The 26,428-nt window shown below is 44.9% G+C and overlaps 1 pseudogene; it reads left to right on the top strand.

Moving 5' to 3' along the window:
* The window catches only part of LOC137632060 (uncharacterized protein CG43867-like), a 116,417-nt pseudogene that overhangs the window by 72,372 nt on the left and 17,617 nt on the right, over positions 1-26,428 (top strand).

Below are 26,428 nucleotides of genomic sequence, written 5' to 3'. Positions count from 1 at the left end.
TCCGGAAGGGACGGAGTTTCAACTCGAGGAGGAGAGGAAACCAACTGCTCTTTGGCCAGTGAGGTGCCACTAAAGCTACTGCCCCGTTGAAGGAGCGGAGTTTGTGCAAGACTTTCAGTAGAAGATTCACTGGAGGGAATAAGTAGATCTTCTGCCAATGGTTCCAATCCAGGGTTAATGCGTCCATGGCATAAGCCTGAGGGTCCAGGTTCAGTGTCACATAACATGGGAGTTTGTGATTGAGTTGGGTTGCGAATAGATCTACCTGGAGACCTGGAACCAGCCTGAGTATCCACCGGAAGGAGTGCATGTCCAGGGACCACTCCGATTCCAGTGGGCTCGTCCTGGATAATGAGTCTGCTATCACATTCTGGACTCCTGCTAGGTGAGTTGCTGACAGGAACCAGTCTTTGTCGGCTGCCAAGGTGAAGATAGTGACCAGGATCTGATTCAGGTTGGGTGATTTGGACCCCCCCCCCCTGTTGAGGCAGTGGACAACGGCCGTGCTGTCTGAAACTACTCTGATGTGGGTCGACCTCGGAGGGGAGATTCTCTTCAGGGTCAAGAACACCGCCATGGCTTCGAGAACATTGATATGGAAGTGTCTCATGGCGGGTGACCAAGAGCCCTGAAACATCTGATGTTGGGAATAACCCCCCCATCCACTCAGAGACGCGTCGGTATGAATTGTCACTTGTGGAGAGGGGAACTGTAGAGGAACCGACTTGGAGAGGTTCCTCCGATCGGACCATGGTTGTAGTCTCATTTTCAAGACAGAGGGGATCTTCGAGGTCTTGTCTCTTAAAGGTATTGTCGCTCTCTTTCTCCAAACTCGATTGATGTCTTTGAGTTTGGCTTTTGATAGGAGATCGGTCAGTGAGGCAAACTGGAGAAGGCCGAGGATTCGTTCTAAAGCTCTTCTGGACACCTGTTTGTGTTTGAGAAAGTTCCTGACCTTGGAAGCTATCTCCCTCACCTTCTTGGGAGGAAGGGAGAGCTTGTGCTTTGAGAGGTCCCAACGGATGCCTAACCATTCGAAGTGGCTTGATGGTTGTAGGCGGGACTTCCGGAGGTTGACTTGGAAGCCCAGTTTGGCGAGAAAATGGAGTACGTTCAACGTAGCCCTGTTGCATTCCTGGTGCGACTGGGCCCAAATGAGCCAATCGTCCAGATAGGCGACGATTTGTATCCCTTGGTGTCTGAGTTGCTCAAGCACCGTCTCCCCCAGTTTCGTGAATACCCTGGGGGCAATGCTGAGACCGAAGGGCATGACTTTGAATGCGAAGGCTCTCTTGCCGAGACGGAAGCCTAGGTAAGGAGAGAAGTTTCGAGCTACTGGGTCATGATAATAGGCGTCGGTAAAATCGATAGAGGTGGTGACGGCCCCACGAGGAAGTAAGGTCTGTACCTGAGACATAGTCAGCATACGGAACTTGTCGCAAAGGATGTAAGAGTTGAGCTTCGACAAGTCCAGAACTACCCTCAACGCCGACGAGTCTTTCTTCGGGACTGTAAACAGGCGGCCTTGGAATTTCAGGGATCGAACCCGCTTGATTGCTCTCTTCTTGAGTAACTCCGCGGTGTACTCTTCCAGGATGGGAGTGGGTCTCTGGAAGAAGGTCACCGGTGGAGGAGGGGATCCCTGTGACCATTTCCAACCCAAGCCCCTTGATATTATGCTGTGAGCCCATGGACTGAAGGTCCAATGGTCCCGGAAGTGATAAAAGTCTCCCTCCTACCGGCATCACATCATTGGGAGGGAGTGAACTTAGGGCCCCTCCCTCCACGGGAACCCCTTGCTCTAGGCCCGCCGTGTTGGCGGAACTGTCCTCTACCTCTGAAACTCCCTCTTTGGTATCCACGAAAGGAACCGGAGGATTCGTAGGCAGGGTTGTATGCAGGTGAGGGCATCCAAGAGGGGTTGGGCTGTGTACCAGGGGGAGCAGCGAGGTAGACTACCTGCTGAGGAGGCGCCTGTTGTCGAGAAGTCGAGGCCGCGGAAGACTGTGGGGACGAGGAACCCCGGGCCGCCTTGTAAGGACTAAACCTCTGCTTCTTCTTGAAAAACGTGTGTCTCTGGGGTTCGAACCTCTTTTTGGCTGAGAGACCCCACCTTACCTGCAAATTCTGGTTTGCCCTCGCTGCGTCCTGAAGAACCTTATCCACCTCGGTCTGAGGGAAGAGGGTCTTACCCCAGCAGGAGGATGCTATCAGTCTGTTCGGCTCATGCCTGATGGTGGCCTCCGACAGAACGAACTTCCTGCAACTAACCCGAGCTGACCAGAAGTCATGGAGGTCTATTTGGTAGGATAGCAGCTGGTTCTTTGTGGCGACTCTGAACAGCGTTTCCTCTGGGTAAAGGGATGCTAGGGACTCCATGGAGGTGATGGATTGGAGGGACCTAGCAAGTCTAGTACGGGTCTCGAACTCAGTTTTGAGAAGACTCTCTATTAATCTGGGAAGCTTCTCAGAGAAAAGAGTAGAGGCACAGTCCGGGTCTAGTTTCCCCACCGTGAAGGTAGAAGCCGCAGCATCCCAGGCTGCCGAGGTACCCGGAATAAGCAAAGAGGTGGGGTCCGTCTCCTTGAGAGCCGGCATGGAAGAGCCTTCCTTGATGGCCTGTATAGTCAGCTCTGTGACTTTGTCTATGAGCGGCAAAGAGATGGAGGCCGCTGTCGTAAAAATAGTGTAGGCACCTTTGTGTGGGGTGAGCTTGGAGTTAATACACCCCCACTCTGATAGTGTTCTGGCCCAGATAGCCTGGGCCTGCTCTTTTGGAAATATGACCGTTTCCTTCGGTACCTTGTCCATACGGACCAATGCATGTTCCTTTAACCGTACAAAACCATTGAACGGGAATGCTAGGCCCGGGGGATAGAACTCCAGGTCCTCTAGAGGGCGAGTGCCTATGCCCTCCAGAGTTAGGGAACCATCTACGAATGGAGCATGCAAGGCAAACCGCCAAGGATTGTTTTTATCGAAGGGCGGCAGCTTCGATGCGCCTGGAGCAGAAGGGGGAGGAAACTGAGTTCCGGCGCGGATCAGAGTAGCCATCATATCCTTAATCTCTGTTATCGCACCAGAGTGATGTTGAACTTGATCTCTGACCAATCCTTTGATCAGTTCGATGGGGAGGAGATCAGCCCAGGGTACCTGAAAGCCATCTGTTGGTTTTTTCTTGGATTTGGTAGACTTAGACTTCTTAGGAGTAGTGGTTTTACGAGGAGCAATATGAATATCAGGAGCTGTCGAGGGTCCGGGGACCGGTGACGTTGATACTGGCAAAGCTGATGTCTTATAAGTTCGAAGTGGCTTCACCTTGGGTCGTACGGAGGCAGAGGGATCCCGAGGAGAAGCCTTAGAGTTATCAAAACCTAGAAAGGAAGAGGTAGGAGAGGGAGTAGGAGAGAAAAGGGTTTCCACCAACTCGGCACCACTTACCTGCTCGTCCCTGGGTTCTACGTCTATATCCAGCCCCGCCATGTCCATCGGTACGAGGGGTTCGTCCTCCACGGAAATGGTAGCCCTGACTTCTTCAATTAAGGGGGCAGCAAGGTCAGGGGAGACTGCAGCAGTAGTCGAGCCTGGGAAGAGGCGGGAGGCCATGTCCCCATTGAGCAGATAGGGTGCGCCAGACGGGGCATTCCTGCCGAAGCCCGACACCCACGGACGAAGAGTAGCCCTTGCTGAACGAAGAGAGACATCATCGGCCTGTAAGATTTGCAGTGATTAGTGATGGAGGAGGGGGTTTGCCCTCCAAAATATACGGTGTACTGTATATCATATTCATGTCTATATTAGTGTCTGCCAACGAGAAATAAGGGACAAAGGTAAAACCCACTTACATCATCGTTCAGTAGAATTGACGACAGCTCGTAACAGAGCGAGCACAAATCCGGGAACCAGACCGGGTATTGGGCCTGTCCCGGTTCCTGGATAAAGGGAATGGAGCAGTGCGCATGAGACCAGGGTCGCTGAACGAGGCAGGGCATCCTTCAGCAGTACAACGGGCCTTCTGTAAAAGAAAGGAAACATGAGTCTGGTGTTTCTTGAAACTCTGATAAGGGGATAAAAAACCTATTATTTTAGAGTTCCGGCACTCACTGAATTCTCTAAGCACCCATATTGCATTGACCAAACAACCGAATATTACTTTTAAGTTGATACCGCCCCATACCATTGTTGGCACTTTAATATTCAATTGTTTGTATATTTGTAATGCACCTAATGTCTGTTAATGACATAAGGATAATTAACTTAAAGCAATCCGCCGACCTCCAAGGGTCGGGGAAGCAGTGACATGCCCTTAAAATAAATATAAACACCAGCCTTAGCTAAAGGCAAGGCAAATATAAGTGTGAAGTGTATGGGCGACCTCCGGTGAAGCCGGAGCTCCGGTGAGGCCGGAGCGTAATGCTAAAGGCAAGGCAAATATAAGTGTGAAGTGTATGGGCGACCTCCGGTGACGCCGGAGGATAATGAGATGCCCTGAATAATTCAATTGTGGCTAATAATTCAATTGTGAAAGATAAAAAGCTAAGCCGCAGCTAAAGTCTAAAGCTTATATCATAGTAAAGCGTATTTACGATCTCCCGCCTCGTGAGGCCGGAGGGAGAAGAAAGGTCCTGAATAATTATTGTGAATAACAAACACAGTTGTAATAACAAAGGCTATTGTGGATATGGCCGTGGCCTGAGACCGGAGTAAGGGCCACCGGAGGGTCGTATCTAAACAATATGAAGCCCGTCCCATGTAGTAAACAATTTATAAATATAACAATAGAACGAAAGTCATCGAGAATCCCTCATGGCGGAGTAGAACTCAAGGCGGAGTGGAAAACGTTCATAACTACTCCCGAGCCGTAACGGGGAGAGGACGAAACACGGACCAAAATAACGCTAACAATTGAAAAGTCACGAAAAATAAATAACTTGTAAGTTATCATCCACCCAGAGGGGGAGAGGTGAGGGAGGGAGAACCCGTTGAACGCACAAAACGGAAAACGGGAAATCCGCTCCCCCACCGGAGCTAAGAAAGAAAACGAGAGAAAGGGGTAACTCGTGACTGCGAACAGAAAACGGGGACCCCAAGCTCTCGCTCTCTTAAACACAAAAACAGGATTAAAAATCACACAACACTATTATAAACGTATAAAATAAACATGTACATCCATATAACACTACGATCGAAGAATAGCATCTGCTAAAACTTAAAATAAATAGCACAGTCGAGTGACGAACGCCTCGGAGGGGTGGGTACTAAACAAATATAAAGCTAGATCGCTATCTCGTTCGTAGGCTGGACTTGCTAGCAAAAAGTACCATGAGCATAAATACACAAAAAAATAATAACGGTTCTAAAGGCATAAGGCCAGGGACTTAACCAAGAACCTAAGTGACAGAGTACTAAATGGGCAGACAAAGATGAATTCCCAAACAAGTGAACAAACAATGGCCGCCATGAAAGGCCAGACGGGAATAATAAAACAGACTATACTGGATATAAAACAAAAGCCCGGTACAATAAAAAACTGTCAAAACAAACTATGGTACTTAACATTGGAATGTGTGAAGATGGAGCTTCGGACATGACAAAATAAATCCACGATTGATTAAAAAGACCGAGAGCACCACAAAACAATTCAACACTTAAGATTCCAAAAAGAAGGATGTAGTTCAGATGGTGCTCGCGTCGTGGCGTGGGTGGTGTGGCGCTAGGGGTTGGCTAGGGCCTTTGTATCGGCCCATCCCTTTGACGAAGGAATTAACTAAATGGAAGACAACCTGTGAATAGTGGATTTCACGCGCCTTTGCTTTATACACGACACCCAAAAGGTGCTCGCGCGAGGGTTGTAACCTCAGCATTCCATGCTTTTATCTTTCTCTGGTATAATTGGAAGGTTTTATCAGAAAAGATATTTAAGAAGGACTCTTTTCACCGGGCGCCACAGGTCGACCCAGAAATCATCAAAGTCCCTGTTCTGGAAGTAATTGATGTAGGTATCTACTGTCCGTATATCATGAGCCTGGGGAAATGATTCCGGATTAGTATATTTAAAGAAGTATAGGATTTGTTGCCTGATGCCGTGAATGGAAATATTAACTCCTTGTTCCCCGATAACCAAGGGGCCAGACGAGCGGGGGGCAGTTCTAGCTAAAAAGGGCCTTGAGAGTAGTGACTGAACACAGAGAAGAGATCCTGGGGAAGAAGAATAATCTTCCGAGGGGAGCACCTATTTTGCGGATCCTCATTTCTTAGCTAGGAAATCATTGTCTGGAGAAAGGAGTTCTTCGGCTGTAGGGAGGAAATCTATGTTTTCCGGGTTCGTGAGAGAGCTGCTAGTTCTGATATTCCATCACCTGAGGCCAAAGCCGTTAGAAATAAAGTCTTCCTAAGAAGAGTGATCAAAGCAGGGTTCATTGTCCGTGTCCGGCGCAAGTTTTGAGGACACCGTTCATAGATCAGAGTCCTTTTGTGGCCAAACCAAAGGTCAAAGCCTAGCACATGTTTTTGGAGTAGATGAGAAATAGGAATCAGCTAGGTTAATGTTAAACCCAACAAGGAAGATCTTCTTCAAAGCTTTCTTGATGGTGGTTAAAGTGCTAACTGTTAGGCCTTTGCCAAATAAGAACCTCAAGAAAGAGATGTCTATATTCGCAGACATACGAGTATGGTCTGAGCTCTTAGGGAATCTGCTAGTTGTTAACGGCCGAATCATATTGGCGAATTGTCGAGTCCCTTTTGTCTGATTCGATGAAGAGATCGATTTCCGGTTCAATGTTCGCGTCTCTACGAGCTGCAACCTTCCTGTAGTCCACAAAGTCAGAGTTTCGGCTACCCTTGAGCAATCTGACACAGTGAGTTTGGATTACTTGAGTCAGTTTGGGGAACAGAATCCGGAAGGGACGGAGTTTCAACTCGAGGATGAGAGGAAACCAACTGTTCTTGGCCAGTGAGGTGGTACTAAAACCACTGCCCCCCGGAAGGAGCGTAGTTTGTGTAAAAGTCTCATTAGAAGATTCACTGGGGGAAATAGGTAAACCTTCTTCTAATGGTTCCTGAGTATCCACCGGAATGAAATTATGTATAGAGACCATTTTGACTCCAGTGGTTTCGTCCTGGCTAGTGAGTCTGCTCTCACATTCTGGACTCCCGCAAGGTGAGTTTCTGACAGGATCCATTTCTTTTCTGTTGGCCAGGCGAAGATAGTGACCAGGATCCGATTCAGGTTGGGTGACTTGGATCCTCCCCTGTTGACGCAGTGTACTGTACCACGTCTGTGCTGTCTGACACTACTCTGATGTGGCTTGACCTCGGAGGAGAGAGTCTCTTCAGGGTCAAGAACACTGCCATGACTTCGAGAACATTGATATGGGTCTGTATCATGGCGGGTGACCAAGACCCCTGAAACATCTGATGTTCGGAGTAATCCCCCCATCCACTTAGAGGCGCGGCTGTATGGAATGTCTCTTGTGGAGGTGGGAATTGTAGAGGAACCGATTTGGAGAGGTTCTTCGGTTCGGACCATGGGCGTAGTCTCATTTTCAAGACAGAGGGGATCTTCGAGACCTTGTCTCTTAACGGTACTGTAGCTCTCTTTCTCCAAACTCGATTGATGTCTTTGAATTTTTGTTATTGAAGTGAATTGGAGAAGGCCGATGATACTTTCTTAGGTTCTTCTGGACATCCGTTTGTGTTTGAGAAAATTCTTGATCTTGGAAGCTATTCCTCTTACCTTTTTGGAAGGGAGAGACAACGTGTGCTTCGAAAGGTGCCACTGAATGTCTAACCATTCTAAGTGGCCTGATGGTTGCAGGCGAGACTTTTGGAGATTGACCGGAAATCACAGGTTGTCGAGAAATCGAAGTACTTCCTTTGTAGCTCTGTTGCCTTCTATGGCCGACCGGGCCCAAATGAGCCAACCGTCCAGAAAAGCCATGAACTGTATCTCTTGGTTCCTGAGTTGTTCTAACACTGTCTCTCCCAGTTTCGTGAATATCCTGGGATCAATGTTGAGGCTGAAGAGCCTGTCTTGAACGCAAAGGCTTTCCTGCCTAGGCGGAAACCCAGATAAGAAGAGAAGTTTCGAGCAATAGGCACATGATAACCGTCGTCGGTAAGATCGACAGAGGTGGTGACAGCCCCACGAGGAAGTAAGGTCCGTACCTGAGAGATAGTCATCATCCGGAACTTGCCGCAGAGAATGTAAGAGTTTAGCTTTGACAAGTCCAGGTCCACTCTCAATGCCGACAAGCCTTTCTTTGGAATTATGAACAGGCGGCCTTGGAACTTCGGTGATCGGTCCCGTTTGATTGCTTCCTTCTTGAGTAACTCTGTGGTGTACTCTTTCAGGATGGAGTGGATTTCTGGGAGAGGGTCACTGGTGGAAGAGGAGGACCTTGTGGCCATTTCCACCTCAAACCTTTAGAGATTATGCTATGAGCCCACGGACTGGAGGTCCAATGGTCTTGAAAGTGGTAAAGTCTCTCCCCTACTGGGACTACCTCGTTGTGAGGGAGTGAACCTAGGTCCTTTCCTTCCCCGAGCCCCCTTTTTCCTAGGTCCACCTTGATGGCAGAACTGTCTTCTACTCCTGTACCTTACTCTCTGATGTCCACGAAAGGAACCTGAGAGTTCAGAGCTAGGGTTGAATGCAGGCGAGGGCATCCAAACGGGGTTGGGCTGTGTACCTGGGGAACCAGTGAGGTATCCCACCTGATGAGAGGGGATCCGGATGCATAGTCGTCGAATCAGAGGAAGACTGTGATGTCGAGTGGGTAACTGACTATTGATGGCAGTGACCCCGGTTCGTTTTGTAGAGGGCAACTCTCTGCTTCTTCTTGAAGAAAGCTTGCTTTTGGTCTTCGACCTTCTTCCTGGAAGTGAGGCCCCGCCTTTCCTGCAATTTTGGGTTTCTCTCGTATCATCTTGCAGAACCTTGTTCACCTCCTCCTGAGGGAAGAGGGTTTTACCCCATCAGGGGGAAACTATCAGCCTACTCGATTCCTGTCTGATAGAGGCCACAGACAGAACGTATTTCCTACAACTAACCCGATCAGACCACCAAACGTGTAGGTCGAATTGGAAGGGCAGAGATTGGTTCTTCATGAATATCCGAAACAAAGTCTCAGTGGGATAAACCGAGGCTAGGGTCTCCCCGAGGTGGGGTCCGGCTCTTTAAGAGCCGGCATGGCTGAACCTTCTTGTCAGCTTGAATAGTAAGACCTGTCCAATTATCCGTAATAGGCAAGGCAACAATGATAGCCGTTGTAGATATGGCGTATTCCCCATTGTGTGGGGTGATCTTGGAATTATCGTACCCCCCAGACCGACAACATCCTGGTCCAGACAGATCGGGCCGGCCCTTTAGGAAATGATACCGTTACCTTCGGTACCTTGCCTAACCTAACCAAGTCATGCTCTTTCAATCGAACGAATCCGTTGAATGGGTATTCTAGTCCCTGAGAGTAAATTCTAGGTCCTCCAGAGGGCGGACATCTATGCCATCCAGAGTTATGGTACCATCCATATATGGGACATGTAAGGCAAATTTCTATGTGTTGTTTTTATCGAAGGAGGTTACTTCGATACTCCTGGGGCTGTAGGGGGAGACATCCGAGTTCCTGAACGGATCCGACTCACCACCATATCTTTGAGCTCCGTCATAGCCCCCTAGAATGTGTTGCATCTGCTCTTTAGCCCTACCCTTGGCTTTTAGCAGTCACGGTTTTATGCAAGGAATATGAACATCAGGATCCTTTGAGGGTCCTAGGTCGGTGCCGCAGGTAATTGCAAAGCTGAAGGCTCCAAACTCATCACCACCTACCTGCCCATCCATGGGGTCGATGTCCAACCCTAGAGAGGACACTCCGAGGAGATAGGGTCCTCTAGATGGAGCATTCCTTCCAAACCTTAATACCCAAGGGCGGGGAGCCGCTCTCGCAGGCCGGAGAGATTCACCATCGTCCTGAAAGAAGTGAGGGGATTAGTGATGAAGGAGAAGACCGTTCTCAATAAGTAATGCATACATAAATCCGGATCAAATTCAATCATCGCCCAAGTATACCAAATAGAAACATTAGAACCAACTTAACTCATGGGTCAGGAGTAGGGAGGACAGCTCGTAGCAGATCGTGCATGACTCCGGGAACCATACTATGTAGGCGGACCTTCTGTAATAGAAAGGAGACATAAGTCTGGATGTTCCTTGAAACTCTGGTTAGTGATCCCATTCACAGGCTGGGATCAACCAAATCAGTATAACTAAAAATAATGGCTATTTTTATGCATATATTTGATTATAAATATGAAGTATAAACTAGAAATAACGGTTATATTTATGCATATATTTAATTATAAATATGTATAAATATGTATAAATATGTACAAATATGGATAAATATCCATACAACATCGTGTTTAAAATAGAAATAAATTTCTACTCAGTACTTGGGATCGAATGCTAGCCCCTTCTAATGAAAAGCCAGGTCGAAACCAACCATGCCATGAGAGGCTATCTACTGTTCCTTGAGACTCCGGTCAGTGAACAGATGAATCAATAGTGTACTAATATCCAGTAACCACGTAACATGTAATTATAAACCTCATCGGTAAAATAATGTTAACCCCGGTTCTGAACGTCTGAGTCAGGGGTGGCCAACCTATGACTCATGCGCCAACAGTGTCGCATTGTGCGATTACAAGCGGAGCACTATACCCCATAGATAGTAAATTGAATGACTTTTCTTTAAAATTGCTCAATATGTTCATATATTTTCATTAGGACTTTCAAGAATAACTAATGAATATTATCAATGCAAATTCAAAGTGTCATTAAAGTAAGTACAGTTTACTTTGTATTCATGTTAAATCCTTTCCTTTACAGCTAAAACAAAAGATTGGGCACCCGTGGTCTGAGTGGTCTCTGATGCCACCGGAGACCCTGTGACAAAGGTCCGTCATAGTGAAAACGTGAACATCAGAGGTAAGATAATATTAACCTCAATGCTGACATCTGTGTGATATCCGGTTAAGCCGGAGATTCGATAAAAAGGACCGTAATAATGAAAGGTGATTATTCATGAAAAGGGGTTCGTACCCTGGTTCTGATCGTCTGATTGATCTCTGCTTGTACCGGAGATCCGGTAACAAAGGTCTGTCACCGTGAAATCGTGACCCTCATCGGTACGATAACATTCCTCCATACTGAATGCCTGTGTTATCTCCAGTGAAGCCGGAGATTCGATGAAAAAGGGGCCGTTATAATGTAATTGTGATTAATCATGACAAAGGTTCGTGTGCAAAAGGCCTCAGCCGGAGTCTGAGTGGCGGATTTCACCGTTGCACTCCAAATATCTGACTAGTTCTCACCCAATGAGTATCCATTATAGCGAAGTATAACTCAAGGCGGAGCTAAGGGTGTCGTCATAAAGCGACCCCAAATAATGACTCATACACTAACGTAACCTATTAATAGTGCTAGCTCTATTAACAGTAACCACATCAATAAATCGTGAATATCATTAAACGTAATATCATCCACTCGGAGAATAAGAGAAGGCATGAATAACTCGTGATCGTATAAAACGGAAAACGGGAAATCCACCTCCTCTACTTGAGCTTAATAAAGAAAACGAGAGAAGGGGTAACTCGTTTCTGTAGAAACAGAATACGAGCACTCTATGCTCACGCTCTCAAGGTTACATAATAAAAACCAAAATCACACAATAATATGATAAGAATAATGATAAAATTGTAATAACCAAGAACGAAGAATAACGACAACGTAACAATTAAACATAAAGATATAGTCTAAATCAAGCACCTTCCTGAGGCGTGAACATAACTATAACAAAGACTAGATCGATATTCTTCGTCCAAATTGGACTTGCTAGCAAATAAATACCATAGTAACAAACAATAATAAATAATGATAATAATATTGGTCATAAAACGTAAGTGATATAACCTAGATGACAGAGTACCAGAAGGGCAATATTAACTTGAAAAACTACCGAATCGAACAAAACCAAAATGGCTGCCGATACCGAGGACGGCCAAGCCTCTTCCAAAATTAAAATCCACATAACTGGAACGAGAACAAATGCCCGGTACTGAAAAAAACTGTCAAAACAAACTATGGTACTTAACATTGGTAAAGGTGAAGTAGCAACGTCAGTCATGTTGAATTAACGACAATCACTTCCGAAACACACCTAACAAAATAAAAACGACTTAGCGGGCAAGTCCAAAACAGAAGAATGACCTGGAGAGCGCGAGTAGTAGGTGTCGGTAGGGTAGCCCAACTGTATTCTCTAGGGCCTGTCACGGCCCTCCCCTTTGATGAAGGGATTATCTAAATGGAAGACAGCCTGTGAATAGTGGTTTACACACGCCCTTGTTAGATATACGACACCAACAAGGTGCTCGCGCGAGGGTTGTAACCTCTGCATTCCATGCTTTTATCTTTCTCTAGTATATTTGGAAGATTTATATTAGAAAAGAAGGACTTTCACCGGCCGTCACAGGTCGACCCAGAAATTGTATATTTGTCTTTTCTCTCAAGACAGATACAAGGTAGTAGGTTGGCCAGGGCACCAGCCATCCATTGAGATACTACCGCTAGGGAGTTACGGGGTCCTTTGACTGGCCAGACAGTACTACATTGAATCTTTCTCTCTGGTTATGGTGCACTTTCCCTTTGTCTACACATAGACCGAATAATCTGGCCTATTTACAGATTTCCCCGTCTTCATATACCTGACAACGTTGAGTTTATCAAACAATTTTTCTTCACTCAAGGGGTTAACTACTGCACTGTAATTGTTCAGTGGCAACTTTCCTCTTGGTAAGGGTAGAAGAGAATCTCTGACTATGGTAAGCAGCTCTTGTAGAAGAACACCAAAAGCAAACCATTGTTCTCTTACAATTAGAAATACAAAGAGAACACTTACAACCTATATTTAATAATGTACTAACCATACTGTATTTTTTCATGTAAATTACTTTTAAAAAATTGATTTAGATGAAAGAAAAACCTATTTTTGGGAAGGTACTGTGCGGTCTCCAAGGATTTCATGTAAAATTCTAGAACAGAGAATCCAATACAACATAAGAATATTATCTCCTCTGTTCTAGAACTTCACAGCACATTAACCCTAAAAATGGTATATTGACCTTGGAGCAATATTTCTGTAGCTTTTACCTTTGCTACACGTTACATTTAAGTGATGGTAAAATTGAACAATTTTATAATGAGCAAAAAGCCAAACCAATATATAATTTATCAATTTGTGACACTACCTCAACTGTAAGATTGCTGCATAACATTACATAAAATGTGCAACTGTAAGTTTATGTATATTCACAACATTTTAGGAATCTGTAGCTCACTAAACAGGATGAAAATTATTTTCCTGTTAACTCAGAAGATTGATAAACGTGTATCTGTAAATTGACAACATAGTAATATATTTATTGATGATATTCAGTTGCAATATTTTGTGCCCAAACTGTTATTGATAAACACTTAATGGATAATCTGATTTTAATGTTATCTACAAAATCTATGAAAATATTATATAAACAAATTCTGATACTGTATATTTTTTTCTGTACACATCACTAAAGTTCTCTATTGACTTTTCAAAGATTGTTTCCTTTTTATGACCCCTCTTTAACACTTATATCATCTTTCCAGGTTGTTTAAGAAACAAAGTTTATCCATATATTGCACTCCCTATTCGCATTACACACAGATGCCATATCCGTGCAGGGAAAAGCATCTACAGTGCCTACTTTGGCACATTATAGACACTATTAATGACACTTTATAGCATTCCTTCAATCCACAGCTGCGTTTATGTCCTTCCGTAAAGTTGTAATTATTGGCTCCCTTTATACTCTATCTAAATTTCTTTAACTTTACCTTGGCCAAATTTTATCCTCATCTGCAGAACAAATCTTTTGGGAAAACCCTGGAGTAAAGGAATGTAACTCTGTTGTCTCATTAGTATATATAGTTCTCTTTACTAAGGATAATACAATCGTCATTTGTTGTCAACTGTTTATATATTCTCTTATCTATTTGCTCATTTGGTACAATCCCTTTAAAAACTTGTGTTTCATATCTAAAGCAAAGTTGACTCGTTCGTTTTTAGCGTATCGTTTGATTACATGCTCATCTAACATTGGAAATATTTAATCGTAATCTGAAGATCTCTGTGACGTACACCTAATCAGTAATGCATTTCAGATTTTTATGAGATCATTTTTAATTTTTCAGAATCTGCTGTTGTGTACAACTCAGTCGTTATTCTTGTGTGACTCATCCGGAGCTCAAAAGGCCTCCCCTACATTAGGCAGTGGTCAACAACTTCCTGCTGATCCTAAGATTAACCCACCATCGTTCACTTTCATCCAGGGTTGGCAGTTCCTAGCCTTAGCCATTTCCCTCTTTGTGCCGAAAAATAATAAGCTCCTGTGGTATCTAAAACTCCACTTACAGAGAAATGCAGACACAAAGTGAGTACTTTCAAATGTAACTTTCAGTTTGGCTGCAGTGGGTTTTTGTTTGAGATCCAAAATATTACAATTTATTACTCAGTACAGTACTGCGTTCTATTTTCAGAGTTTGTATATTCTCGTAAACACAGATATAAAATGTATTTTGTGAACAGTGCAAACCATAGCTTATTTTTGTTCAAGAATAATGAAAAAATAATAAGTAAAGAAATACTGTAAGTATTTGTGTAAGGTAAACTATTGTTTCATTAAAGTCAGTTCCTGTGTTTGACCAAAAATGTATATATATACTGTACTGTACACCCTTTTTATTCTCTACCAAGGAAGTAATGATTATCTAAATTAGGAATTTAGTCCCTATTTTACGTGATGTAGCCACAGTTAAAAAATCTTAATTAAAAACTTTATGATCATATTAAAATGAATAATTTGCCTATTCAGTAAAATACTGTAGTCTTTTGGCAAATTTCTGAATAAAAATGTTCCTCTGTTATGCATTATTGATCACAGATCCTTTGCCTTATTTTACCCCTTTATTCATTGATACCGCTTTATTTTCCCTGAGATTATGTTTTCAATTTAATAACTTCTAGTCATTCTTTCGTTATCTTGACTAATTAACGGATTTTGAGCGAAGCAAAAAATCTATTTTTGGGTAAGATGGCCATGTCGTCCTGATGGAAGTTCCTATTAGGTAGCTTCCTTGGGTATATTACAACTACGGCGATATTCCCAGAGAATTTACCTTAAGGTACCCAGAATTCTAACTCCTGGAGCGAATATCCCTAATAAAAGAACCAGGGATATTGCAAAATATCAGCGGACGTATTCTTGACACGCCACATGGCAATCTGTACCCCGAACAGAGTTAACACTTCGTAGGGGTCAAATGGCAAGAAAACGAAAACGATAAGAGAGGGGGGAGCCGTTTGTAAGGTATCTCTCCTCTCCTGTTTCGTAAGCGTGCCCTGCGCCGCTCGCGTCGCCATCTGTATTCCTTGTAGCGATACACGAGGTGCTACAGATACTGTATGTAGGGAGGGGACCTACAGCCCCTTCTTTTTTTTTTTTTTTTTTTTTTTTTTTTTTTTTTTTTTTTTTTTTTTAAAGAAAGGGGCAGGGCGGGTCCATCAGGACGACATGGCCATCTTACCCAAAAATAGATTTTTCGCTTTGTTCAAAATCCGTTTTTTGGGCTCAAGCCATGTCGTCCTGATGGAAGTATACCAGAGCATTACTGTATCTGTGGATTCTCAAAACGTGCCGTACTCCCCAGAAGTATTTCCCCGGCCGACTCGACCTAGAGACCTAAGATGTTACCGTTATACATCTTTTCAACTAACCATAAACCATGATAGAGCTTCCTGCCCCCTACAGGGAAGAGTCCTACTAGACTCTGGGAAAGTCTCAAAGAGTACATATACCTATGTATAAATCACTGGCAAGCCAATATAGTGGTCTCACCCTATATAAAGTAAAGCATAGTTTGTAAAGAACTACTGCGTCAAAATGAAATATCGACCAGTTCCACGTTCGATACTGAGTTGGACAAAGGTTTATATCTGTGTAAGAAGAAACTTGCAACCGCCACCGTCCCCTCTAGGGGATGGAGTCCTCTCGCCAAGGGAGAGCATAAACCATTGCAACAAAAGCTTGCATCAAGGAACAGACTATTATAGTTATCCCCGATAAACATACATAGGATGAATGCTCAATTAATGATAAGAAATTGACATAGGTGAAGGAGACGCAAGGTTCCCAAGAACAAGTTTATTGACAAACAATAAATAGACATGGTTACAACAATTATATACATATAAGAGGTGGATAACCAAAGATTTGCATAAGTATGGTAGTAAACAGATACTTGTTTATCTGAAAGGAAAACATTAGAGCCAATTTCACGTACCAAGGTATCAAAGTTAAAAGTCTGGGTTACTAGCCACTCACATTAGCGTCCAAAACGCCCGGCACACATGTCTGTACTTATGCTAAGTTCACCTTGAAAGCGGAGCAGATAACGTGGGCAACCCGTGCCCTTACACTTAGTTATAGCACCGCATATAACTACACACTCACCCTGGAATTAATAGTCCCAATTAAATCCACTGTTCCTCGCAGAGTTAAACAGCAGGGTTAACGACGCAACCCATTGCTACCACAGACCTCTTTAGTTGCTCCACTTGTTTCGCATAGTGGCGAAAGAACACCCTGGAAGACTTCCAGCCGGTGAATGAACGCAGCTGTTCAAAATCCATAAAGTTAAAGAAATTTAAGGATGAGGCAACTTTCCTCGGATCATGACCTGCGGGTGAACTGTCAGGATGCGCTCTGCGAATAAAATATGAAATTTTCGCCCTAAGTTGTTTCAAAGATAAATTTGAGCCTGATGTTTCTCCTCTGAACAGTTGACCCCCCCTGAAGTCTGAAGTTCTACGAAGATAGACCTTTAGGCATTCTACGGGACATAGAGATGCTTCTTCTTTCAGAGGGCAGATTCTCCAGGGACCCCACCTGTTGGTGGGTAACTCGTTCTTAGCGAGAAACGTAGGGTCCGGAAACAGGTTCAGTTCTCCCCCATCCAGGAACTGAACAGGACCTTCCTCTCTCGAGAGGGCTACAATCTCACTAACCCTGGCCCCGGACGCGAGTGCAAATAGGAAGATAACCTTTTGGGTCAAATCCTTCAACGCACACTCCTCATTATTCAGTAATGAGGCGAAGTGAAGGACTTTATCTAAAGACCATGAAATAGGCTTTGGAGGTGCTGAAGGCCTGAGCCTAGCGCAGGCTTTCGGGACTTTATTAAAGATCTCATTAGCGAGGTCTACCTGGAAGGCATATAGGATGGGTCTTGTCAAAGCAGACTTACATGTAGAAATCGTGTTAGCTCCCAGCCCCTGCCCGTAGAGGTGGATGAAGAAGGACAAGCAGAAGTCCGTCGAGATCTCACGCGGATTCTTCTCTTTGACAAAGGCCACCCATTTTTTCCAAGCTGACTCATATTGCCTTCTAGTAGACTTGCACTTATACTCCTCCAGGAAGTCAATGCTGTCTTTCGAGATCCCGAACCGCTTCTGCAGGGTCCGGGTTTTCTGTAATGAAGCGCAGACAGTCGACTTCTGGACTCGCTGGGTCAGAACTGGGTCCGGCAGCGGTAGAAACTTCAACCGTAGTTCCAGTGCCAGAGGGAACCACACGCTGTTCGGCCACTTTGGGCCACTATCGCTGCTACTCCCTTGAAGGATCTCAGTTTGTTGAGGACCCTCAACAGAAGGTTGTGAGGAGGGAACAGATAGATCCTGGACCATCTGTTCCAGTCGAGGGACATTGCGTCCACTGCTTCCGCCAAGGGGTCCTTGTACGGGGACACGTACCGGGGCAACTTCTTGTTGTCTTTCGTCGCAAAGAGTTCTATCTGCAGTTCCGGGACTTGACTCGAGATGAAGGAGAATGATCCTGCGTCTAGGGACCATTCCGACTCTACCAGTGTAAACCTGGATAGAGCGTCCGCTGTCACATTGCGGACTCCTTGAAGGTGAACTGCCGACAGGTACCACTTCTTCTTTTCCGCCAGTCGGAAGATGGCCAACATCACTTGGTTGAGAGGTGGGGACCTCGATCCCTGTCGATTCAAGCATTTCACAACCACCTCGCTGTCCAGCACCAACCTTATGTGGATCGAGTGACGCGGGGAAACTTTCTTTAAGGTAAGAAGCACTGCCATAGCTTCTAGAAAGTTTATGTGAAAGGTCTTGAATAGCTTGGACCAGGTCCCTTGGACCTTCTTCCGATGAGAGTGACCTCCCCACCCCTCCTTCGAGGCGTCTGTGTGAATCGTCACCGACTAGGGAGGTGGTTGGAGAAGTACCGACTTCTTTAGTTGTCTGGCTTGGGACCACGGTCTGAGAAGAGTACGTAGACGAAGCGGAACTGGTCTTCTCAGATCTCTTCGCGCGTTTGATGCAAAGCTTCTCCACACTCCGGCTGCATCCTTCAGCTGTGCTCTTAGCACCGGGTCTGTTACCGACGCAAACTGGAGAGAGCCCAGTACCCTCTCTTGTTCGCGTCTTGATATCCTTTCGGAATCTAGAAGTCTCTTGACAGACCCCGCTATCTCCTTCCTTTTCATCATTGGGATGGAGAATCGGTGTGACACTAGGTCCCAGTGAATTCCCAACCACTGGAACCTCTGAGATGGAGAAAGACGAGACTTCTTTCTGTTGATCTTGAACCCTAGATACTCTAGGAACTGAATCACCTGTAGGGAAGCTTGCAAGCATTCTGCCCTGGATGCTGCCCACACCAGCCAGTCGTCCAGGTAGGCTACCACCTGGATCCCTTTTAGGCGTAATTGTTTGAGAGCTGCGCTCGCAAGCTTCGTGAAGATCCTTGGGGCTATGTTTAGCCCGAATGGCATGGCTCTGAAGGCGTATAGTCTTCATTGTAGCTCGAATCCTAGGTAGGGGGAGAGACGGCGGCTGATTGGAACGTGCCAATAGGCGTCTGACAAATCTATGGAGACGGTAAATGCCCTCTTGGGCAGTAAGGTCCTTATGTGTTGCAGTGTTAACATCTTGAACTTGTAGTTCACTATGAACTTGTTGAGTGGCGACAAGTCCAGAATGACTCTGAGTTTCCCCGAGTCTTTCTTGGGAACACAAAAAAGCCTCCCTTGGAATTTGATGGACTTTACCCTTCGAATCACATTTTTCTCCAACAGTTCTTGAATGTACTCCTCCAAAACGGGGGTGGAGTGTTGGAAAAATCGAGGGCACGGGGGCGGAGTGCTGTACCAGCTCCAACCGAGTCCATTCTTGAGCAGGCTGTGGGCCCAGGGATCGAAGGTCCAGCGATCCCGAAAGTTCTGAATTCTCCCTCCTACCGGCATCATCTCACTTCGATTGCTGTCCTGCAGTCTTGCCTCCCTGACCGCGACCACCTTTGGATCCCCTTCCCCTTGAGGGGCGTCTAGACGAGCCTCTGGCCGCTCCTCTAGGTTTCGCTCGAAAGGTAGTCGACTGCCCTTCGAACGCTGGGTTGAAAGCCGGGGATTGCGATGACACGGCCTGGGGCACCCATTGGAAAGTGGTCGGGGCTTGGGCCACCATCTGGGGCACCGAAGGCAAAGCCAACTGCTGCTGCTGTTGTCGTTGCTGTCTAAAAGGCCTGGCTGGTCGGGAAGGTAGCCTAGATCTCATCGTCTTCCCCTTCGGTTGGGGACCCTCGTCGGGGGAAGACTTCCTCTTGAGGGACAGGCCCCACTTCAGGAGAGGATTTCTGTTCTCCGTGGCGGCCTTGTCCACCACCTCCTTGACTGCATCGTTAGGGAAAAGGTCCTTGCCCCAGATGTTGGAGGAGATCAGCTTCCTTGGCTCGTGCCTCACTGTCGCCGAAGCGAACACAAACTCTCTACAGGCCCTCCTCGCCTTGACGAAGCTATAGAGGTCCTTGGTCACCGTGGCCAGATGGGTCTTGGCCACCACCATAAACATCTCGTGGACCTTAGGGTCGCTCGCCATTGTCTCGAGAGTTGTCTGGAGAGACATCGAAGCCGCCAAACGTTCCTTCGTCTCGAGCTCCCTCCGCAGGAGGAAGTCAGACAGCCTAGGGAGGTTCTCGCCGAACTGCCGTCCAGCAATATCGGCGTCCAACTTCTCGACCGAAAAGGTAAGATGAACGTCCTTCCAGTCCTTGTTGTCCATCGGCAGGGCTAGAGACAAGGGCTTACACTCCTCCAAGGAGGGGCATGGCTTGCCAGCCTCGACTGCTTTAAGAACGGCCGCGAACCCCTTCTGCAGAAAGGGGAAAGCTCTAGCCGGTGAAGATACGAAGGAAGGGTGCTTCTTACTCAAAGCAGCAACTTTCGAGTTTGAGAAGCCCCTCTCCTTCATCGCAGATGACAGCAAAGCTTGAGCCTTGGCGTGATCCATAACGATCACCTCCTTCGGCTCGTCTCCTTAGACGCCGGCTCCTTCTTCAGACAGACGTAACAGTCTGGATACGCCCCTTTGCTGGGCCAGAATTCCACCTCCTCAAGGGGAACTGAACCCAGTTTCTCCGGCATGACGATCTTCCCGACCGTCATCGGCATGTGCTCAGCATATCTCCACGGGTTAGCATCTGAGCACACAGGAAGGTCTTTCACGTTGAGCTTTTTCTGGGGCCCACGTGACGCTGCAAGTCTCTGCATCTGCAGTTCCATTGCAGCCGCCTTCTCATTATTCTCCTTCTGCATCTGTTGGATCATGCCAACGATGGAGGAGAGAGCCTGTCCCAGCTCTGCTGGAAGAGCGGACGAAGTTGAGGGAACAGGTTCAGGGGCCTGAACCGGAGCGGCTGACGGCTCGACAACCTCTTCCTCTTCGGCGTCTGGAGCCTGATCTTCGTCCTGGCCCCCTGCCAGGAGATCCTCTTCCAGACGTTCGGACACGTCCGACATCCTGTCATCCAGCTGAATGTCCTGCATGGCGACCGCGACTTCAGCATCCACTGGGATCTGGACTAGAGGGATCTCCGGCCGAGGCTGGGGGATCACTGCATCAGTTGAAGCCCTGGGAAAGAGGTAAGCCCTCATCTTCTCACTGGGAAGATAAGGTCCGGAGGTGTTCTTCTGGAAGCCCCTTACCCAGGTACGAAGCTTCTCCCTCGCTGCATCCCTTGACTCCGCCGTCCTAGGGGAATCAAAAGCCTCAGCCATCAGGTTAGTGCATACCGAACATACCTGAGGGTCCCAGTAACGGAGATCATCCTTGGAGGCTGCGCAAGCCGCGTGCCTCCTACACAAATCATGTCTGCAGAAGTTCCTGCTGCGGACGTTGCAGAAGACGCTACCGCACTTCGGATTTTCCTCCTGTAAACGAAGAAAATTTCCATGAGTATCAGGTGAACTGCATAACACATGGATATATATTAACATATAAAAATAGAAAGGGAAGACACACACTTATGTTTCCCACACAGTCAATTGCTGCAGCCTTCCAGATAATAAAATCAAATGGTTAGTCTTTTCTAGAGTAACCAATGCAAATATTCCCAAAGGAAATAGGTGTAGCTCACACCTAAAGTATGATTTTAAGATACTGGATAATAGACAAGAAAGAACTCACTTTCTATATCTGTAAGGCAACACCAAGGGGCTGTGCAAGGCAACACAAGCATGTTAGAAAACACAGCGTTGTAACACTACCATACTATAGTTTTCTCCCCACAGTATATACTATACTGGGGAATACTGATACAGTATAGGAGGTAATGTGCCGGCCGGCACTTACCATAGCTAGATCTAAAGTATACAACTTAAGAACTATAAGGCAGCAGAGCTCTGGTTCAGATGCATGTGCCGGCCGGCAGCTACGCTAGGTAGCGCCCGGCTGCCGGCCACCACTCCTAGCGGTCGGCAGACGAGGCGAGATAAAGGCCGGCCGGCAGAGGTATACAACCAATGCCGGCCGTCAGCAACAGAACCAGAGTACTCCGACTGCCCGGCTGCCGGCCACCTAGGCCGGCAGTCGGTAGAGTACAACACTAGAAGAAAACAGAATGGATGCCGGGCTAAGAGGCTATACTACCTCAATGCCCAACAAACCGAAAGAGTGCCCAAAGGAAGGGGAGAATCTAATTCAAGCTTCCTAACCACTGCTGACTGGCTCTACAGACAGGCGTGGATGAGGGACCAAGGGAGGACCGGGCAGCACTCAAAGCAGCAGACCTTTGCCGGCCGGCAGGCCGGCACACTCTGCCGGCCGGCAAGGGACTAAGTCAGCTCCACATCCTAACCTATGCTAGGTACAGATGTAGAATGACAAACAGTAGTGGAACATTACGGAAAGGACAGAGGGGAAGGGACAAAGAGGGTCCTACCAACCTTGCAATAGTTGAGGATCACCCACCGCCAAGAAAACTCATCTTAGCCTAAGGGAGATCCGGGGAGGGAGGTCAGCAATACTTGCTACCTCCCACCGAACCAAAGCAAGGAAGGCGTTGCCATTCCCGGGTGAGGGATCTCAACCCCACCATCCGGAACAGCAACAAGGACTAGTCTGATGGATCACAGAAAGAAGGACTCATATCGTACAGAGACCTTCGAAAGTGACCGAAGGAGGCTAAGCCTCCTAAGTCTGTATCAGTCTAGCGAGGGAGACTCGACCCCAAGCCAAACGAGACAGACTCAGACTAATAACTCTGCTGTTCCGCCCCCTCTCTGAAGCCAGACTTGCTGGAACAGGAAGGAACAGAACACCCTAATATAGTAATATCGAAAGTTAATTCGGATACACCACTAGAGTTAAGCCCAAGGCTTACACAGAGGGAAAGGGATTGCACACCTTCTCCGAAGAGAAGGGAGCAACCGGGGAAAGCAAGAAAGTATACCAAGGCCCCAAGACAACCTAGCTTAGGCACTGGGAGAATCGATTACCTAAATCACCGAAACTCACTCGTATACCATCTTGGAAGAACTCAACATAATCTTATATGTATAACGTTGCCTAACGCTTCAATAAGATTATATAAAAACACTTGGAAATCTGAATATCATGCAGGAAAGTACAAGGACCAAACGATTAGGCTACAAGGTCTAGCGTAGGCCAACCTAGGCGAATCCTTCGCCAAGGCACCAATACTAAAAGCATCATAAAAGAAATCCTAATTAAGCTAAGCAGCTAAATTTATTAAAGCGAAACAGCTGGGAACGTCGCTCTGGCTAACAAAATAACTCCTATCTAGCGAGCGACAGCGTCCAGGACGCCTCCAGCAGGCAACAGCTCTTGTAACAAAGATAACTCTCTTAATCACTTTAAAATTTACCAAGAGCCTACATTTATACATAAAAGAAATGGTACTCAACTTATCGGAGGCAGAAGAAGTTGGAGAAAGCATAAATGCTGAGATAAATCCAAGATTTGCTAGAAACACAGGGAAAAACACCGAGTTGTTAAGCTACGCAAAAAGGAATACAGATGGCGCCGCGAGCGGCGCAGGGCACGCTTACGAAACGGGAGAGGAGAGATACCTTACGAACGGCTCCCCCCTCTCTTGTCGTTTTCGTCTTCTTGCCAATTGACCCCTACGAAGTGTTAACTCTGTTCGGGGTACAGATTGCCATGTGGCGTGTCAAGAATACGTCCGCTGATATTTTGCGATATCCCTGGTTCTTTTATTAGGGATATTCGCTCCAGGAGTTAGAATTCTGGGTACCTTAAGGTAAATTCTCTGGGAATATCGCCGTAGTTGTAATATACCCAAGGAAGCTACCTAATAGGAACTTCCATCAGGACGACATGGCTTGAGCCCAAAAACCCTCGGTATATTAACAGGTCTGAAGTTGGAAAATATGCTGCATATTGTCAGCGAGCTCTAGAAAGAACCCTGGAGCTCAGAGGGCAAGAGGCAAAGCCTTCCCGAATGGAGGTTCTGTCTATTTTACTAAAAAATCCCTATCATCATTCATTGCCTCATGCTATACCTGTCCACTTCATCAATGGCACCTACCAGGTAAGAAAGAGCGGAATTATTACAATAGAAATATGCCTTGAAAATATCATAGATCATTAACCGCCTTCGTTATCGTGTAATCCAATCCTTATTTTCAATTCTAGGTTATTGGTTTTGATGGGTCTACTACTATTGACGAATTTCTTACTTCTCTAAATCAAGAAATTGGGTGTTGGGATGTTCACCAATCTGGGTTTGCTCTCTTTTCTGACGATCCTATTGAAAAAGACCTAGAACACTGTCTTAATCATAATGCAAAGGTTTGTATTCTTGTTTGTGGGGTTTTATTTTTTCTTTATAAGAAAAAGTGTGTTATCCAACAAATTACAAATCAAAACAAACAATTTTGAAAATTACAGTACAGTAGTTAGTGAAAATTCTCTTGGTCCTTTTATACTGTACATACTGTAACTTCCTGGAAGGATATAGTATAGTACTGTATATCCTGAAGTCATTTCCCTCGTGTTATGATGTAGTAGCTAAAGAGCATTAAAATTATGGAAATAAAATATAATGAATGTAATGAGAAGTTACATGTCAGTCAATATTAAGTTATGAAGATCCTTTTCATTCTATCTTGCAGTGAATGAGATTTTTAAACACTTGAGAAGCTTTCAACTTGACAAAAGGATTAAGAGCTATTTCTTACGTTCAAGTTCTTTGGGAATCAACATGAGTTCTATCACCTATTTTTATGCACGTGTTACTTCTTTTCCCACCTTCAATCGCTTTCTATCTAAAAAAAAAAAAATATCTTCATCAGGTTTTTGTAGTTTGGTAATTAATGTATTTAAGTAATATTTCAGTAAAGGGTGTCCTTTTCATCTTACTTCATTATCTTTCTCTTAATTATCCTTAAAGATTTGGACAAGATAAAAACGTGAATATAATGACTTACTTATTTGTTTCTAACTTCAAGCTGATTTTGTCCTGCCCATACTGATATTTCCAGATGCTTAGAATAATGAAATGCGTAAAATAGCACAGGGAAGCCACAGTTGGGTGGCAGAAACACTTCATTCTCTGAAGAAACTGCCTATTTTAGTGTTGCATTGGCTGTTATTTTGGGGAAGTGCCAGTTTCTTCACATGATTATTTCTAACCAAATCAAGAGAAAGTTTGATGTATTTAAAGTTTATTATGATAATGATTACTATATAATGAATTATGCATACCTTCAATTTTAGAATTATGTCAATTATGGCATAGTTTATGAATGGTACATATTATTTTCTGGTTGTGGACACTGAAATTGTATTCTCTTTAATGCTTAGGAGACTGAAAGGATTTATCAATAATATACCCTGTAAAAAGTATCCAAAAAAAACAAAACAGTTAATGGAAAAAGAAATATGATTTTGAATAAAATATAGAGATAATTAATTCTGTTAATATGATTGCTCACATTCGTATATAGTGTGAAGTTGGATTAATTAATGTGTCCACGGTCAATAGTCGAATGCAGAATTTCTACTTTCTGCCATGTTGTAGACAGTCATTGCATTAAGACCCTTTTTATTTGCAAATTTTCTTTTTCCAATTCATTATTTATTATATTCAAACCTTAACCCTTTTACCCCCAGGCTATTTGGAACTTTCCAACCCTTAACCCCCAGGGGTTATTTTTTATTCAAGCACATTTTGCAGTATATTTTTTTCAAATTGCTCTAACAGCCTTAATTTTCATCATAGAGAGGTCAGGTTGGTCTCATTCTCTTGGAAAATACCTGAAATTTCTCAAAAAATTATCAAAAAAAAAAAAAAAAAGATTGTAACAAGCATTTTTTTGCAAGGACGTACCGGTACGTCCATGGGGGTAAAGGGATGGGTTTTGTGAAACGTACCAGTACGTCCTTTTGGGGGTAAAAAGGTTAATTTTCTAATTATGAAACAAAATATATGTAATAATGATAAGAAAAATAAATTTACATAAAATGTAATGATAAATCACAGTAAAGGGAAGTAAAATGTGTATATTCACTGGCTGGTAAAAAATTGAGCCATTTCTCATTCTCACTCACTCAAAGAAACATTTTTAAATTACAGCTCTTTGATGTTATTTCCAAGTGGGAAACTGCTCTTAGAGAAAAAGGCTCTGGCAAATTTGAAAATACCAAAGTCATTCGTTTACTTTATAAGTAAGTATAGTAGAAGTTATGTAAATATAGTATTTTACTGTTAATATTATATGATAATTATATTTTTTCTATGAGCCTGCATGATGATCATATTGCTTCTATCTTGAAGCTTGTCTTATATCAACCTTGACACCAAAACAAAAAAATTTCCTCTTTCTTCACTAGTACATTCCGGCCGAAATTCCAACGCTATGGAATCTTTCCCAACAGATCCCTGTAGGAGGAAGATTTTCCCACTTTAATCAGGTTTGGGGAAAGCTTTCATCCCAAAT

This window comes from Palaemon carinicauda, chromosome 3 (assembly GCF_036898095.1).
Source record: "Palaemon carinicauda isolate YSFRI2023 chromosome 3, ASM3689809v2, whole genome shotgun sequence".
NCBI lineage: Eukaryota > Metazoa > Arthropoda > Malacostraca > Decapoda > Palaemonidae > Palaemon > Palaemon carinicauda.
Note: the sequence above shows the minus strand (reverse complement) of the source record. Positions and strands in the feature narration are given on the sequence as shown.